This window comes from Camellia sinensis, unplaced genomic scaffold (assembly GCF_055761805.1).
Source record: "Camellia sinensis isolate YWXY unplaced genomic scaffold, ASM5576180v1 Unanchor1, whole genome shotgun sequence".
NCBI lineage: Eukaryota > Viridiplantae > Streptophyta > Magnoliopsida > Ericales > Theaceae > Camellia > Camellia sinensis.
In genome coordinates, this window is record NW_028128987.1 from 24,665,378 (window position 1) to 24,674,618 (window position 9,241).

Here is a 9,241-nt window from a genome sequence, read left to right on the forward strand (position 1 = left end):
TCATCATCGTGGATTTGACATCGGTGTTGTGGAATCAATGTTGGGCAAGACGATTTCGAGGTGAAGACTGTGGTGGAAGAGAAATATAGGGGTCGGTTCAATTCAGATGTAGATTCGCTAGGTAATTGAGAGTACACTTATGTAATTCTTTTTGTCTTCTTAGTAGATTGCTTTGTGGCTTTTGTCCGTGATTTTTTTTTATCACAATTGGAGGCGCTCCAATTGTGGTTTTTCCACGTTAAAATCGTTGTGTCGATTTGTCTTGATTGTTTGATTGGGATTATTATTTACTACTTAAAATTGGTACATAATCACAAATCAATATCTAGGGATTTCTAGATTTTTCACTTAATGTTTTAGATGGTCCGAATAAATCAATAGATAAGAGTTGAAGCGGTTTAGTAGTTGAAACGATATTTTTTGATTTAAAAGAAACTCTAGTTTGTTTTCCAAATTGACATTCATCGCAAAGTCCGTCTTTTTCAAAAACAATTTCTGGTAAATCAATGACTAACTCATTTTTTGAAAGGTCGGAAATTAAATCAAAATGAGCATGTCCAAATTTTCTATCGCAAAGCCAACCATTATCATTTATAGCAGATAAGCATTTAATATTAAAATGAGAAGACAAATTATGCAAATCAAACACATATATATTCTTATGACAATAACCTACAAATAAAGTTTTTTTTCTACGGTGTTCTCAATAGTGCAATGAGTTTTCTCAAAAATAACTCTATACCCTTTATCACATAATTGACTAATGCTAAGAAAGTTATGTTTTAAACCTTCAACAAGTAAAACATTTTCAATAATAAGAGAAGGATTTTTACCAATACTTCTGTAACAGCGCCCGCGTTGGGGACCTCGATGCTACTACAGTTCGGACTCTCGATTTGTGTCACGGTTCTTAATCTGAACCAAAGAGTCCAAATCTGGCAAATCGTTTGCGAAAACAGATTTTGTTGAAAAAGTAGTGCCAAACATGGACTGCTTTGCCAGATACAGAGTCGCCACCTAAATATTTTTAAAATGGGGAAATTTAGGAAACCCTGACTCGGTGCCGAAGGCCACATGTCCGTCATCACCGGAGTTGTCTCGGCTCGGGAGCTTGGGTACGATCGGGGAAGGTCAGCTATGAGCACCCCCTTTCGCCCGGTCCGAAGACCGGCCTCTACTAACCGTGATATCCGTTTTTAAAAACTTTATGTGTTCTTATTCCATTTATTAGCCTGGAATTACTATGTTATGCGCACAGCAAACAAGTATAGACTAGATTGCCTAATTTGGAAAGAAACATTGCATATCCGTTCATTTCGAAAATGCTTTGGAATTTGCTACTCGCAAGTAGGCTAAAATGCGGATTTCAACGAGTCTTTCCAACTCAAACAATCCAACCTTCACCCACAGGCATTCAAAACAGTTTAACACATAAGCATCTAGCCACATGTTAAGCATGCTGTTATGGCAACATTCACACTCATGCGATATGCTAAAGCGGAAATACTTACATAGTACTCCGTGCCAAAACAAAGAACTTGTTAGCACACATGCATGATCTAAGTCCATGTGAAGTGCCTAATGCATCGCATACAAAATGTTGCTAGAATAGGCTCGGCTATCCTAAACATGTCATGTGAAAATGCACAGTTATCACATATTCAGTTTGGAATTGAAGCATTGATGCAATTAGCGTGATGTACCAAGCCTAATGCATGCAATACAAATGCATGGATGCACACATGCATAGCATAAGGTATGCTAAATTAGACGTGCCCTAATACTAACCATCAAAGCAGGTAAGTAAAAGGGAAGAAAGAAGTGGGGATTGGAAGACATTCACACCACCCACACACGCTTATTACAGATTTGCCCTCGCTCGGAGGGACCAAATAAATATTACAAATTAATTAACTACGCAAGCTAATTAAATATTACAAATTAATTAATTAACAAATTAACTAATTAATTAAAGCAGGAAAACGCCTCGGGAAGCGTGCCACCATGCGCAAGCCGCCTCTGTTTTCCTCCCTTTCCTCCTCTGGAGGTTGTCAAAACCTCAGGACTACATCCTTGGACAGAGGGGATCACCACCGGCTAGATGAAACTTCCACCCGCAGTGTAGTATGGCCATCGGCACAAAATAGGGTCTGTCGGCAGAGAAAATTGTGCCGGTCGGCACATTACACTGCCGGTCGGCAGAGTATTCCTGCAGAACCTGCAACTCACAGCAACAGAGGGCAAAACAAGGCATAACAACACAATTCAAGGCATGTATGCACCAAACATGTCTCTTATCATTGTAATGACTCAAAGGGACATGTGCCTCGGTTCTCGGGCCACCAATCACGCATTTCCACGCATGATGGCCCAAGGAACCAAGCATGCAACTTTGGTTTCAAATGCATGCAAACCAATCAAACAAATTTGGCCCAATTCCTATCACCAATTCAAGGAACAAGGCATGCATGCAAGATGCAATGCAACCTAGGCATACAAGCTAAGGATGCAACATGGCATGGCAAAACACTTATGCAAGCATACAAGCATGCATATGGCAATACAAATGAGTGCAAAGATGGACTTAAACATGAATTAGGCGACTCTAAAATAGGCCTAAAACAGTGGCCAAAATGACCAAAACAAGAAGCCAAAACACATGCACACATACACATGATGGAAGGCCTACACTTGGGCACAATTTAAACAACCCTCAAGCACACTTGAAAGGGAGGAAACATGGACAATTAGCATGCAACATGAGCCCTAAAATCATGTTATAAAATGATGCCAAACCAAGCAACAAATCAAGCCAAGCATGCACCAAACATGGTCTAAATACTTGAGGCGAATCATGAAGCTTTGAAGCATGTTTTATCACAACAAACATGGCATGCATTGAGCAACTAAAAACAGATTTTTAGCATGTTAAAACAAGGCCAAAGGACTCCTTAGATGGCATCTAAGTGGCCCAAATTCAAAGGCATACACCATGGCCAAAACATGGAGCATTGCAACACATGCTTTCAAAGCATTAAAGAGGCATGCAAGGCAATCAAACAAGCATGGAAATAGGACTGAAATGGCATACAAGGTGACCCCAATTCATCAAATTCATGCAAAGATGTCATGCTACACATGCACATACTCAAGGCCAACAAGCCCAAATACAAAGGAGCCATATAATGCAAGCAAAGATCAACTTAAACGATTATGGACAGATCTAAAACATGGCAAAATAAGCATATAATCTTCACAAATACAAGCCTAAAACATGCTCCAACAAAGGCTAACAACCTAGACATGTCAAGGCACAAACATGGCATTACAAGGCAACTATGCTAAACATGCATGAAGTTCCAAAACCAACTTGAAATCATGTTATATCATGGATATATAAGCATGAAAAACAAATCAAATATGCTCAACACACACTCAAGCGTAGGCTTCCTTAAGAGGCCAAAATGTGTCCTTTTCAAGGACAACAAGGAGAGGGGATGGCCCTCTCCTTCTTGGGACTTCAAAGGATCATCTTCACCACTGAAATCCCTCAAGATTTCAGTGGTGAAGAGACCTCAACACCAAAATCCCGGAGCTAGCACAAAATGGCTCAAAATGAGGCCTTTTGAGGCCTAAGGGCGGTCAACAACCCTCAAACAACAAAACACTCTTAATAAACAATAAAGAGGGCTTAAAAATAGAACTTTTTTATGTTATACAATAATCACAAAAACAGCTCTAAGACTAGTAGAAAATCAATGCAAAAAAGGGGAAAAAAAGACTAGTTTCTCACCCTTGATGCCTTCTTCAACAAAGATGCTCCAATGGCCTCCTTGAGCTTGAATCCAAGACCAAAACTTCAAAACACACTCTTTAGAACCTCAGCTCCTAGAGGAAGGTGAAACACTAGGTGTTTGTGTGCAATAGTGAGACACAAAACACCTAGTGTGCAAAATGAGAGGGAAAGAGAGATAGGTGAGTGTATCTAACCCTAACCCTAGAAAACCAGAGCTCTCCTCTGTATTTTCCTCTCTCTAAAATGTCTAAAGCCTCTCTCTTGCCTTAGAGAGAGTTCCTCTCTATATGCCTCTTGTAAAGCTTACAAGACAAGCTTTGCAAGAGGGAGATCCCTCCATACACGTGTATGGAGGGGAGAAAAATCAATACAGCTGTCCTAAAATATCTACAAAAGCAGATGAACAGCAATCGGCCGGCAAAAAATGCCATCTTGGCCAAACAAAGTGCCGACCGGCACAAAAAAGTGCTGACCGGCAACAAATAGTGCCGACCGGCAAACTAAATTGCCGGTGGCAGCAAAAACCAGCCGGTGGCATCTAGCCACTGCCGGTGATGGGTGGGGATGGTCTACAAGCCCCAACCTGCCTCTCAAAGGCAAGATGCAAGTGTTTGGTGCAAAACCAGACACTAAACGGTCGAGTTCGGGGATCCTTAGGCGGGGCGCGCGAGCCGAGACCTCCGGGAACTCCAAACGAACACAAACATGGATAATCACCGAGTGTTCAAACGGTGACGTCCAAGTCTTGAGGACGGTCAAAAATGGGGTGTCTACAGTTGCCCCTCTTTGACAGAACTCGGAAGTCATAACAATGACGGGAGTGAATGTCAAAGCCCAGAGACGACCCATTTTTGACAAGGCCGAAGACTTAGACAAACATGCAATACAAATAAGATATGCGCCCGGAGGCAGGGGCAAAATGCAAGACAATGCACGGAGCCGAGCATAACTTATGATCATGCAAAGAAAGCTGTAACGAAGCAAACATGCAACAGTTTTAAGCTAGCATACCAAACTACACTATAATGCAGAAAGGATGTAAGAGAATTATGGAATTCTCAAAATGTCTCACTCGGGAGATACAATACCTGTCCGGTTCGTCTGGTCGCACCAGCTTCAAATGAACCGTACATACAATATCGTGCCTGAAAAGAAAACAAACTTAACAGGTACAATATCGTTAGCAACATGCATGACAATGCAAAATGGATGCAAAACGAAATGCAATATATACAAAACAATGTATAAACAATGCAAATGAAGATGCAATGTATTTGAAACAATGCAAGCTATATGCAAAGCATTTGAATCGTGATCCAATCACGAACGGTTCGAAACCACACCTATGTCAAATAGATTGATGGAGGTAACAAGTCTGTCTACCATAGAACGGTCAACTGAACTATGAGTATTGTAGACAGACGCAAGAACAAGTATTGGGTGGAATTGACATAAGTGGGGAAACAACCCGCTGGAGAAAGGACTACGATCCTAATGCCGGATAAAAAAAATTACACTACAATGTAATGGATGAATATGACATGCAGGCCAAACCAAATCTTGCTTAGGAAAGGCATGCATACATACAAGCCATGTGTAACACAGAAAAGGTGCCGCAACCCTCAACCAACATATCAACGTGGGATCGGCGCGATACACATACAGAACTGTGTTTTAACATGAAAAGTAAGAGCACATACCGGACCAAGCTCAACCTGGAAAGGCGCAAGCCAAAGGCGGAAGGTGATGCAATGAATGCATGCAATCTACAATGCAATATTTACAAATATGCAATGGAATGGATACAATGGATATGGCACGCAAGCCAAACCAAATCTTGCCTAGGAAAGGCATGTATACATACGAGCCATGTGTAACACAGAAAAGGTGCCGCAACCCTCAACCAACATATCAACGTGGAATCGGCGCGATACACATACAGAACTGTGTTTTAACATGAAATGTAAGGACACATACCAGACCAAGCTCAACCTGGAAAGGCGCAAGCCATAGGCGGAAGGTGATGCGATGAATGCATGCAAACTACAATGCAAGTGCATGACAATGCACTATGATGCAATGACTATGATTGCAACTTTCCCTATCTTACCAACAGGGTGATATACTAGGTTGGTTCAGTATCCAGAACTGAGGCGTAGACATGCCGTCTCAACCTATGGGGCTTCCATACAGATTTCAAGCCGAGGGTAAACCTCTGGGTATTTAAACCAGACTTTAGTCTCGGAACTCCCGAACCTTTGCGTTCTAGGCATAAGCCGTTCGAACTCTAGTTTCCACCGTCCCAGTTGGTCTTCTAGGAACTCATCGCAAGCACAGACAGGTGGCTTTACCAGACCACCGAAAAGTCGTTCGGGCACGACAAACACCGAAGGAAATGCACCTTCAGAGGATTTAAGGTCTCCTAGACCGGGATGCAAAATGTATGCATGACAATGCATGTTTTTTGTTTGTTTTTTTTGAAATGCAAATGATGCAAGTGAAATGCATGTTGCATGAGATGCGCGACAACACGCGGCTTAAGATATGTACAAAGCAATAGTGTGCACACCAATGCAATAAAGGTCTTGCACCTTCCAAGGATTTAAGGTCTCCTAGACCGTACGTGTTTAAGGTCACGCCAGACCATGCGTGTTTAAGGTCTCGCCAGACCACGGTGGTATTTACAAGACGCGTGACAATGCGCTGAAGGTTTCGCACCTCCAAAGGATTTAAGGTCTCCTAGACCGTGCGTGTTTAAGGTCTCGCCAGACCGTGCGTGTTTAAGGTCTCGCCAGACCACGGGGTATTGCACGACGCGTGACAATGCGCTGAAGGTTTCGCACCTCCAAAGGATTTAAGGTCTCCTAGACCGTGCGTGTTTAAGGTCTCGCCAGACCGTGCGTGTTTAAGGTCTCGCCAGACCACGGGGTATTGCACGACGGCATGATGCGCAAAATAGCGCAATGCGTTAGGCAACGCGAGTGCACAGGACAGTGCGATGGAATGCATGCAAAATGCAATGAGATGCGCAAAACAGCGCGAAATTGAAATGCACAAAACAGTGCAATGCGCAGAACAGCGCGAACAATACAATGCACAAAACAGTGCGATGCGCAGAACAGCGCGAACAATACAATGCACAAAATAGTGTGATGCGCAGAACAGCGCGAACAATTCAATGCACAAAACAGTGCGATGCGCAGAACAGCGCAAAATTTGAAATGCACAAAACAGTGCAATGCGCAGAACAGCGCGAACAATTCAATGCACAAAACAGTGCGATGCGCAGAACAGCGCGAACAATACAATGCACAAAACAGTGTGATGCGCAGAACAGCGCGAACAAAATACAATGCACTAACAAGTGCAAGTAAGGTGCGCAAGATAGCGCGAACAAATGCAATGCACTAACAAGTGCAATTGAGGTGCGCAAGATAGCGCGAACAAATGCAATGCACAAAATAGTGCGATGCGCAAAATAGCGCGAATAAAATGTGATGCACAAAACAGTGCGATGCGCAAAATAGCGCGAAGAAAATGTGATGCACAAAACAGTGCGATGCCAAGTGTGACGTGCATGCCACACGGAGTGTAAATGGGCTTAAATGCGCGACAACGCAAGTATTCCGAAATGCATGACAATGCATGGAATGGAAATGCAATGATGATGCATGGGAGATGTGCACGACAATGCAAAGGGGTGCGTGTTGCAACGCATGTAACACGCGCATAACAACGCAAATGTGTGACGCACGACAGCGCGATGTAATGCACCGAAGTAGTGTGATGAATTTGTGCAACACACATGGGGTAACTTTTGAATTCAAAAGGATACAAAAAGGATACACCTTGCATGAATTCGAGTGCCACGCACTGGAGACACGGCCTGCGGTCAAAACGGAGGTCGGTTGAGCGTCGGAGATGCACTTTCTTGCACTTTCTTGAGCGATGAAGACCCAAAACAATTCAAATGGCCTAAACAAGGCTGTGGGAACCCCACCGGCAGAAAGGGGAGGCCACCGGCTGGCCATCGGCACAAAAACAATTCTATCGGCACAAAAAAGTGCCGGCCGGCACAAAACATTGCCGACCGGCAAACAGTTGCTGAATCGGGGCAGTTCTGTCTTTTCACTTCGGGCATTATAAAATAGGGCTTGAAAACCCTATTCTTCACTTTTCCACCGCCGAAAATTCTTGCCCTCTCTCTCTAGAGTGCTTCTCTCTTATTTTTTGTCCATTTCTTCGCGTTCTACGCTCGTTTCGTCGCCGGATTCGCGATCCTCTTCGCGTTTCTGACATTTTCCACCGATCACATTCTCGTTTCGGTGCCTCGTTCGGCGTTCTCGCCTTCTCGGGGTTTGTTCCCCTCAGTTTCCTCTTCATTTCCGTGCCTCTTCACATTCCGGCCTCCCCGGCCATTTCCGACCCTCTCGGGAGTTGACTTTTCAGTTGACTCTTCGTATTCCGGCTCGATTTTCCCTTTTCCGGCCATTTTCACACTATTCTCTACATGGCGGACGACATTCCACGTGTCGAGACTCCCCCGGACCACGAGATGGATCCCGGGGTCGAGCTCTTACCACTGAGCGAGCGCCCGTTCGACCCGGCGACCTACCGGCCGGCGATCCACGTTCTGCCCCCAGACGGCCTGCGTCAGTTCCGGAGCTTTGAGAGGTACGCGGCCCCTGAGCTACTACTACGCGAGCCTACCTCCCACCTTTCATTCGGCACTCCCGAGGTAACTCTTCATCTTCTGCTTTACTTTCTGCAATGTAGGATACAAAACTGCCATAGTTAGCTGTATTCTTTAATTGCTGAAATCTGATATGCCGTAGACCGTAGTTGACTGTAAACATACATACAACTGATATCTACTTGAGACTGACACATGCACACACACTGCACTAGCCCTGAATCACCCAAACACACTGCACTCACTGTATTCTACTGCACACACACTGGTACCCAGTATTTGTCTGAATCTGTCAAACTTGCATACATGCCACATCTATTCTGAAACACCTAAACACGCTGACACAGCACACGTATTTTACTGTAAGCACACCGGCACCCGATATTTGCCTGAAACTGACAAACTTGCATACATGCCATATCTGTCTTTTCAAAACTGCATTTTGAATGTTGTCTTGCCATTGTCATTTTCTGTTTGCAGGAGGGTTCCCATACCATTCGCGGGTATGGGAATACTGGTGCGCGGGAGTGGTATGACGAGCTCCCTGATGCGGTCCAGCGCATCGTGGATCGGGCGGGCTTCGGCACCTTCTACCGAGGGCTCTCCAGGTTGTCCACCTGCAGACCTCTTCTTGCCACTCTGGCGGAGAGGTGGTGGGACACCACCGATTCTTTCCACTTTTCTGCTGCGGGGGATATGACGATGACCCCTTATGACTTCTCGATGCTCACAGGCATCGGGGTAGGGGGGGA